This window comes from Canis lupus, chromosome 4 (assembly GCF_003254725.2).
Source record: "Canis lupus dingo isolate Sandy chromosome 4, ASM325472v2, whole genome shotgun sequence".
Classification (NCBI taxonomy): Eukaryota; Metazoa; Chordata; class Mammalia; order Carnivora; family Canidae; genus Canis; species Canis lupus.
In genome coordinates, this window is record NC_064246.1 from 50911118 (window position 1) to 50921560 (window position 10443).

General features: G+C 45.1%; 1 non-coding gene across 1 annotated transcript; it reads left to right on the top strand.

Annotated features, from left to right (window-relative positions):
• The first annotated feature begins 8478 nt into the window (after positions 1-8478).
• On the top strand, positions 8479-8625 carry LOC112652061 (U4 spliceosomal RNA). The gene has a single exon (XR_003131219.1). It is a non-coding gene; the product is annotated as a U4 spliceosomal RNA (small nuclear RNA).
• The last annotated feature ends 1818 nt before the right edge of the window (positions 8626-10443 follow it).

The following is a 10443-nucleotide window of genomic DNA, read 5'->3' on the forward strand; positions in this document are numbered from 1 at the left end:
GCTGTTAAATTCAGAGTATAGTCTTCTAGACATTTCCCAGATGCACACAAAAATACTTTCTTTTCCTTTTAACAAAAATGAAATCCTAGGATAGTGTTTTATCTTGCTTTTTTTCCATCTAGCAATATATCGTGGACATTAATGGATGTTATTTCTTCATGGAAACTCAAAAATATCCCACTATTAAGAAGGACTTTCCGGGGATCCCTGGGTGGCGCAGCAGGTTTAGCGCCTGCCTTTGGCCCAGGGCGCGATCCTGGAGACCCGGGATCGAATCCCACGTCGGACTCCCGGTGTATGGAGCCTGCTTCTCTCTCTGCCTATGTCTCTGCCTCTCTCTCTCTCTCTCTCTCTCTCTGTGACTATCATAAAAAATAAATAAATAAATAAATAAATAAATAAATAAATAAATAAATAAATAAATGAAGGACTTTCCAAGGACATCTGGGTGGCTCAGTGGTTGAGGTCTGCCTTCGGCTCAGATAAGATCCTGGGGTCCAGGGATCAAGTCCCGCATCAAGCTCCCTGCAGGGAGCCTGCTTCTCCCTCTGCCTATGTCTCTGACTCTCTCTCATGAATAAATAAATAAAATCTTTAAAAAAAAAAAAGGACTTCCCAAATGGATAACTCCACTAATAGAATACCTTATGTCACCTGGCCTAGGTAGGGGAAAACAAAGGAGCATTTGCCATCTTCCTATAAACCTGGGAGGAAAATAATTTCACTGCAGTAATTGGCATGTAAGTTAGATAGAAGGTGACAGCTGGTTGGTGAGCTAGAGAGGCTTAGGGGATGGAGTATAGACTCCTGGACTCCCTTGAGGTCTCTAGTACTGGAGGAAGTATGTACTTTATAGAGTCCCACCTTCATGCCTTTGGCCTGCCTGGAATGACAGCTCACCTTTCATCTGTCTTTCCAAATTCTGTCCTTCCAATTCTACCTCCACTAGGGAGCCTTCTCTTATGATACTGACTTCTAGAGCGTCCCTTGCAGGAATCCCCATAGTGTGTACCATCTGCTTGTAATGGCTCACGGGGAGACCTGAGCTTCAGTGTTACCTGCACGAGTCTTCATGTATTAGCTCTGAGACTTTAGATACGCAACTTTCATTCACTCAGCAAACTTAAGCTGAGCACCTGCTGTGCTCTATACTCTGGAAACACCAAGTATCTGCCTTCAAGTCTTGTGGGAGACTCAGGCTAGGAAACAGGTAGTTACAACACAGTATAATAAATAAGATAAAGGGAGGATATTGTGGGAAAACAGAGCTAGCACACTGACCACCTCCTAAAGATTAGGGAAAGTTGTTCTGAGAGGAATTGGTCCAATCAACCAGGCTTAACTTACTCATTATTAAATGTGGATTTAAAATAAAAACCGTATCTCAGAGTTTTAATGAAATTAAATTAATTTATAAATAAAGTGCTTAGCACAGGATTCAGTATCTCCTAAATGCTCATTGAATGACAGTATTATTCCCACTCATTGGCAATTTGTCCAGCTTATGCGCCTACTGTTTCAAATTAATAAATATTTATTATAGCATTAATTTAACTCTTCACAAAATGTGTCTTTTATTGCCCAATTAGATTGTAATCCCTTCAAGAAAAGAAGCTGCATCTCATCCCTCCTTGTAGATTTGTACCTAGGAGACTCTGGGATACCATTGATTTCATTTTATTTGTTCAGATCAGTCTGCAATAGACTATGAGGCTGTGTTCTTAAAAAAAAAAAAAAGAAAAGCTTTATTTTATTTATTTATTTGAAAGAGAGAGCTGGGGGAGGGGCTAAGGGAGAGGAAGAGAGAGAATCTCAAGCACTTCATGTTGGGCTCAGAGCCCAACTCGGGGCTAGGTCTCATGATCCTGAAATCATGACCTGAACCAAAATAAAGAGTCAGACGCCCAACTGACCGAGCCACCCAGGTGTCCAGGAGAGTGTGTTCTTTATTTTTTTAAAGATTTTATTTATTTATTTGAGAGAGAGCGAGCATGGGCAAGGGTGGAGGGGCAGAGGTAGAGGGAAAAGCAGGCTCCCTGCCAAGCAGAGAACCCCACACAGGGCTCCATCCCAGGACCCCAAGATCATGACATGAGCTGAAGGTAGATGCTTAACTAACTGAGCTACCCAGGTGCCCTGAGGTTGTGTTCTTTACAGTGTGGTCTTCATCATACACTGCTGAGGGTACAGGCAAGGGAGACTTGTGAAAAATGGGCTCCTAGGCTCTAACCCCCAGAAGTTCTGACTTGGTAGGTCTGTGTGGGGCCCCAGAATCTGCATTTGCCATACTCCTGGTGGTTGAGCTGCAGTTACCTGAGAAGCTCCAGGCCAGGGGACATGGAAAAGAGTGGGTAGGATGGACCAGACAGCCTCTCCAGGGCCCCACTTCACTTTCTTACCCATTGACTTCCTTCTGCAGGTCAGAATTGCTTTCTCCTCAATAGCTACTAACTCAAGGTCAGCATCAAAGGCAGGATGGGTGCGGTGGGGGTGTGGGACAGGACAACGTTGGCACCGGGATGCCTGACTCAGCAGCCCTCCTCTCCCCTTCACTGCAGTTTATGAGTGCATCTGGCCCTCCATCCCTCCTCTCACCTGTGCCCTGCCTCTTCCCTCTTCAGCTGCGGTTCGCCTATTTGCTCAGATACTTATTGAGAACCTTCCAAGAGGGGTAAATGAACTCAAACTGCCTCCATATCACAATGAGTTTTTATGGAGCAATTGAGCTAATAGAGCAACTCTAACCCAATGGAGATCAAGAAGAGCCTCAAGGCTAATGCCCCTGGGCCACCCCAACTTCCCACCTGGCCTCTGGCTCCTGCTTCAAATCAGCCACCATTATTCTGAGAGTAACTAGCCTAGGGAGTGAGAAATGCAGGTGCTTTAGTCCATGGTTGGAAGACAAGTCCTCCTCCTAACCTCCCCACCCCAGGACCTTCCAGCACCTTACATGGAGTAAGTGATTGATCAGGGTTACACATTCCTTAATCAAACCTCCTTCTTCTTCTTTGCTCAACCAAAACTCTGAAATGCTAGTTGGGGTTGATCCTAGAGCATCAAGGCTAGATGAGATCTCTGAGGGCAATTTATTCCATGATGATTTTCCTAGCTCTGCTCTCAGGTGTCGGAAGCTAAGAAATTCAGCATTCCCTTGGAACAGTCATTATCTTGTTAACCCACAATTTGAAGCAGAAGTGATGGAGACTCTGAGACCCAGAGGCCAGGGTTTGAATCCCAGATCTGATATTCACTGTCTGGGTGACCTTGGTTAAGTCATTTATCTTCCTGTGTTTCTGTTTTCTCATGAGCTAATTAAATAAGTTAATTTCGGTAAAGCATTTTTCACAGAGCCTAACATACCGTGTTTCGTTACCCTTTGCTTTATTCTGCTTTGCAGATGCTGCATTCTTTACAAAACAGTCGAGCAAGTCTACTGGCCCTATTTTTCCAACAGCATTTTTTTGCTTTGTGTCTCTGTGCCACATTTTGGTAATTCTAGCAATATTTCAAACTTTTCTATTACCATTATATTTGTGACAGTGAACTGTGATCAGTAATTATGAGTCACTGGAAGTTAAGGTGATGGTTAGCACTTGCAGCAATAAAACGTTTTTTTCAGACATAATGCTACTACACACTTAGTAGATTGCAGCATAGTGTAAACATAACTTTTTTTTTAAAGATTTTATTTATTTATTCATGAAAGACACAGAGAGAGGCAGAGACATAGGCAGAGGGAGAAGCAAGCTCCCCATAGGGAGCCTGATGTGGGGCTCGATCCCAAGATCCTGGGATCATGACCTGAGCCAAAGCCAGACACTCAACCACTGAGCCACCCAGGTGCTCCTGAACATTTATATGCACTAGGAAGCCGAAAACTTCATTCAACTCACTTTGTTTTGATATCCGCTTTTTTTGCAGTGGTCTGGGATTGAACCTGCAATATCTCTGAAGGTTGCCTGTATATAAAAGAGTGTTACGTAAATGTTGCTGGGGCAGGCCAGCTGTGTAGTTTCAACGCTGCTATGTCTGGTCACCAGCTTTGTAAAAAAACAATCATCTCCATCTTTGCTAAGCGTCAGAAGCCCCAGAGTTTGGTCCTCATTCTTGTCTGTTCACTGAGCACTCACTCCCCTGGTGAGCTCTCCCTGTCCAAGGCTTTAAATACCTTCTATGCAGATGACTCTCCAACTATCTTCTCATCTTAGACCACCCCCTGTGACTTATATCCAACTGACTATCCAATGGCTCCACCTCATGTCTTGTGCCATCTCAAACTTAACCTGTCTAAAACCCTTGTTCTTCAGACCTCAGCAAAGCCTCCTCCTCCCCTGTACTTCTTCAGCTCCATTGATAGGGAATCTCAGGAGCCAACATCCATTCCCAACCTTTAAGGTGCTAAATACTTTACAAGAATTACCACTCAATTCTCCCAACCAATCGGTTAGATAGGTTCTGATATTATCCCCATACTTAGATGAGGAAACGGAGGTTCAGAAATGTCACACTCAGGTGGTAAGTGGAGATGACAGTCTGGCTTCAGGTCCTGCCCTTGTGTCCTCTCACTAAATGCAGCAATTTGGTTTGGATGCAGGCTCCAGAACCAACCAATTCTTGGAGACCATTACTGCCCCTGCAATACTTATGGAGGGATCCCAAAGTGTCAGACCCTGTGCTGAGTGTTGGACACATGGCATCTTGAATTCCCAAAAGAGCTGTTATTATCCCTATATACAGAAGAGAAAATCTAGGCTCAGAAAGATTAGATGACTTATCCAAGATCACAGAGCTTGTTGTTGATGACAGTTGGATTTGAATTCAGTTCACTCTGACCTGAAGTGGTACTTAACACCACTATGGATCCTCTCAGACCTCTGATGAAAGCAGAATGTCAGTCTCTGGTTCTAACAGAGTTATGACCCATGCGTTCATTAATTAATTCATTCAACATACATTTCCTGAGCACCAGGGTAGGTGTTAGAGAGCAGAGATACACAGCAAAACAGTCCCCACCCCAATAAATGAAGCTCTACCCTTATAGATCATCCCCTTTGCCCTACTGCACCTTCCAATTTTAGCCTTACTTTCTTTCCTATCCAGCCCACTGATGCATCACTTCCTCTGCTGGGACCCTCAATGTTCATTGGTTACTTTGGCTTCATAGGCCCCATCCTTGGGCCTCTTCTGCCCCAAATTGTCTTTCCACCCACCCATCTCCAGGACTGCTGACTACAATCAGGAGAGAAAGCCCAGTGCAAGGGAAGAGAGGGTGACACCACCACAAATTCATGATCTTCCCTCAGCCAGGTTTTGAATACTCAGTAGTCCTTCCCGTCATCACTGGGTGGTCATCACCTCTTACCAAGTCTTCTACATCATTCTCACCACCCAAGTCCACTCCAGTCCCAGCCATCACTTTAATGACCACATAGTAATCCACAGTGTGGGTGTATTGCAACTTATTCAACCAGTCCTCATTGTTGGACAATTAGGTGAGGTAGGAACAAATACATACATGAATAGGAAACACCACAATGTGGAGAAGACAAAACAAAAGCATTATTCAAGGCTACCAATGAACATGAATAGTATTATTTGAGGCAGGTAGGATGGGGCTAAAGTTCTGGTAGATGTTCATGGATCATGAGATTTATGGCAGAGTGCGCTTCATAACCATCCATGAATGGAACCAGGAGGCAACATTTTATACATATACGTGAATGTTTTGGAGCAGGTTTATGGCTTTCATCAGGTGCTCTAGGGGGCCTCCCCAAAAGTGAAAGGCCACGAGTGTGGTCTATAATTTGTAACAAGCACTGATCAGAAGGGCCCAGAGAATTTATTAAAAAGATCAGTGAAGTAAAAACGTGAGTCTAAATCCCACACAGACCAGGGGATAAAGCCTGACTCTTCAATTTCATTTGTATACCTTTGAGTAACTTACTAAAAACATTTGAGCCTTTAAAACAGGAATTTAAGGGGCACCTGGCTGGCTCAGTCCATAGATCACACGACTCTTGATCTTGAGATTATAAGACCAAGCCCCAAGATGTAGATAGAGATTACTTTTAAAAAAAATCTAGGGGGGATCCCTGGGTGGCGCAGCGGTTTGGCGCCTGCCTTTGGCCCAGGGCGTGATCCTGGAGACCCGGGATCGAATCCCACATCGGGCTCCTGGTGCATGAAGCACCTGCTTCTCCCTCTGCCTCTCTCTCTGTGACTATCATAAATAAATAAATAAATAAATAAATAAATAAATAAATAAATAAATATTAAAATTTTTAAAAAAAATCTAGGGATGCCTGGGTGGCTCAGCAGTTGAACATCTGCCTTCAGCCCAGGGTGTGATCCCGGAATCCCTGCAGGGAGCCTGTTTCTCTCTCTGCGTGTGTCTCTGCCTCTCTCTCTCTGCATCTCTCATGAATAAATAAATAAAATATTTAAATAAATAAATTAAAATTTTTTTAAATCTAAAAAAAAAAGTGTTCATAGGTCATACAACCGTACAGGAAGAGTGACCTCAGAGACAGACCTCACAGAGATGTGATGGGAAGTCCTGTAGCCTTTGGTCTGCAGGGCAGCCTCCTCCCTGGAGACAGTATTTGCCAGACAAGGAAAACCCTTGTTTTCTGTTTCTGCTCCATGTCTCTGTTCCACTCTCTTTTTGAGCTGATGGAATGTCTGACTGTTGTAGGCACAGCCCTTCAGATTACAAGTAAAGAAACCCACTTGAGAGAGGCTTGGCCTCTTTAGGTTAAAATAAACTATACATACTTGTTAATATTTGATCTTCTAGACTTCTTAAAACAACAATTCCACATGGTTCAATCTAATGTAAGGATGCAGGGCCAACTTAGGGAACCCAAGGGGTGGAAATGGAGTTGGGTGTCATGAGGACCTAGGACCAGGAACTGGAGAGCATCAGGAATCAGCTTCTCTGCTGTCATGTGCAGCTTCTCTCTCTGTGTCTACTTGATTCTTGCTTCCTGCTGTCCTTTCTCTGCTGTCCACGTGCACACACACCCGGGGGCTTTCAGAGCAACCAACAGACGCTGCTGAGTGGGGAGAGAGAATCTGATTGGTCTATCGTGAGTCAGGTGTCTGCCTCTCCCACCCCACCCCACCCCATCATCTGTGGGCAGGGAGGCAGGGGTCTTTATTGCAAGCAATGGAAACAGATGTGAGCAGAAAAGAAATTTATTGGAAGGATAGAAATTAGATCACAGAATTTTCAGAGTTGGAAAACAAGCCAGGACAGGAGAGGGTAATCAGCTAGAACTATGGCCTCAGTTGCATCACAGAAGTGGTTTTGTTGGGGGACGCCTGGGTGGCTCAGAGGCTGAGTGCCTGCCTTCAGCCCAGGGTCTGATCCTGGAGTCCTGGGATCGAGTCCCACGTTGGGCTCCCTGCATGGAGCCTGCTTCTCCCTCTGCCTGTGTCTCTGCCTCTATCTCTCTCTCTGTGTGTCTCTAATGAATGAATAAATAAAATATTTCAAAAAAAGAAGTGGTTTTGTTGGGATGTTGTTGCCAGTACCCCCAAAAGCTGGACTGGGCAGTTTGCATCCCTATCAATGGTGAGACGGCTCACTGGCATTGTAGCCAACATTCCCCTGGGCAGTGGGTATGTCCCCCTAACTCCTTCCCACTCCCAACAGATACCAGAATGGATTCTCTTGTCCCTGCTTCTTTGTATCACCAGCTGCAGAGGAAATGTCCCAGTGGGAATGTCTGATTGGTTGAGCTGAAGTCATAAGCAGGCACCTCATTGCCACTGGATGATGAGAACATGAGGCCCATCTGGCCTTTGCTGCTTCATACTGGGAAGTGGACCCCACCTTCCACCAGAACCCGTGCTGTGGGGAGTTCTCTAAACATAGGCAAGAGTGCAGATACCCACCAATGTGTCCACTGCTCAGGTGGACAGGGACAGTTTTGAAGAAGGTACTGCGGGATGAGCAGACACCCAGAAAGTCTCCACAACAGTGACCTCTCTCCCAGGATCCTGCCCAGCTCACGTGCCATGCCCTCCAAGAAGCCTTTTTCTCCTTCCAGTCTAGTCCATCCAGGTTTGGTTCTCTTCTGCTTAGAATCTGCATAGGAGGACACAGGATTGAATTGTTACTGTTACTTTTCTACCAGAGATTGAAGCAGAGGAGGGCAGGAAGTCTACCCTGTGCGCTTCTCTGTGCCCCATACAGCGGCTGACCCAGGGTGGCCTTGTAGTACGAACGGTTACCAGTACTTGTTGGTTGCCTCAGTCGGGGCTTTTCCGGATGTAACAGACACTGATTCTTAGTGATAAACAAAAAGGGAATTTCTTGGGAGGGCATGGGCAGCTCGTAGAAAGGATAGAAAAGCTAAACCACCAGACACCTCAAGATGCCACATAGCGCCAGGGAGCAAGAAGGAAAGACCAGTGAATCACCTTCGACCAACCTCCATCCTTACAACACTCCACTTAAGACTCAAATTCACAAGCTCTGTGCAGTGGTAGCATCATAGCCAATGAGGTTTATCTCAGGAGTGATTATTGCTAATTGAAAGACTCAAAATTCCCAGCTTGGCTAACTACTGGCTGTATCATTTGGGCAGGTGACTAAATTTCTGTGCTTGGGTTTCCACATCGGCAGAATGGGGCTAACAAGTCAACCCACCTCCTGGGAGGATGGGATAACACCATGCGCTAAGGTACTCAGAAAGGGGATGGCACCTGCTCTTACAGGAAAGGGGAATGTATGTTCTTACAAGACCTACAGGTCCTCTCTCCGATTTCTTAGCTACCTAAGACTGGAAAAGAAGATTGCTCACCCCACCTCCACTGGTCTAATCCTGACTTGGGGCTCTAGCCAGGAAGGAGGAGGAAGTGTAGGAGGTAGATCCAACAACATCCAGGCAAACTCACCTCCACACTCACAACCAAAGCAGCCCATGACCCTCAGAAGATACTGCTTCGGGCCAAAGTCAGGTGCCAAAAGGTCTTCATCCAGTTCCCTGTGCAATTATTCATCCCCCACTCTCCTGCCTCTGGCTAACTGTGATTAATTCCTGTGGCAGTCACAGGAATCACTCCTAATGAATTTCTAATGAACTCATTTGGTGTTAATGCAGTATGTAATTCCGCAGGACACTCATTATAATTTAGCCTTATTAAGTCTCCAGTTATTGGGAACCACTATTGCTCTAAGCTCATAAGCAAGAGAAAAGTAATTATCCAGAGCAGGCAGTTAAATTATGGAAAGGATTGGACATTCAGAGAAGGCCAGGAAATGGCTACTCCTAATTTTTTTTTTTTTTTCTCCTTTGGGGTGTACAGCTCTACAGAGAACCGGCTGTGCAGGTCTTTGAGCTGAGGCAAGAGTGTCCTCCCTGACTTTATATTCTGTAATGTCAGAGCTGTGCGGGCTGCAGCCTGCATGGTGGGATTTTTAGGGCCCCTCCAAAGCTGGCCCCGCCCCTCAACGGTGCACTTGCCTACTGCCTGGATCTGAATGGGCACCACAGGGACGGATTCCTTTGCTTCGGAGGCGCTGTTGCACGTTGGGAAGGTGACCTATGACGCACCTCAGAGTTCATAAAGTGATTACAGATAAGCTATCTTATCTGAACATCACAGCATCCCGGTTATTGTCATTAAACTCCTCTGACAGATAAGAAGATTGAAGTTCACAGAGGTGAAGCCACTTGCCCAAGGCCACCAGGTGCCAGAGTGGCAACAGAATCGGAATCTCCAGACCCCTGGGTGAGTTCTCTCTCCAGTTTACCTCTCATTTAGCACCTGGCACGCTTCTCATGCACACGTGACACCTATTCCCCCCTCCATCAGACGTCCCTTGAGGTTGGAGCTGTGTCTGTGACCCTTTTACCTGGGTTCAGATGATGGGCTGCAAGGCTCCCTTGATAAGAGCTGGGCGGCCCCCTGAAGACACCCAGAAGATTCACGCACAAGCTGATTCGTTTTTCTTCCCGCTTCTCCCTCTAATTTTCTCGCCGTTTCTCACAATCGGCTGTATACTTTTAGCTAAAATGTAGATTACACTTTTTTTTGAAATCATTTTCTTCTGGAGACAAAAGTAACCCATGCTATTTGCATAAAATTCAGAAACATGCAGAAAAGTCTAAAGAACATAAGGATCATCTGTAACCCTATCACTCAGATACAACTATTGGTTAACAGTTGGTATATATATATCCTTTCAGACCTTATGGTATGCACGTATCAACACACGTACGAACATTTTATTCATAACAGGATTCTACTCTATGGACTTGTATATACTATATGTATATGAAATATTTGGGAAATTGCTTGGTTTTTTTTTAAGCTTTTATTTTTAAATCATCTCTTCCCTCAACGTGGGGCCTGCATTCACAACCCCAAGAACAAGAGTCACACACTCCACTGACTGGGCCAGCCAGATACCCCTGGAAATTGCTTTCTTTC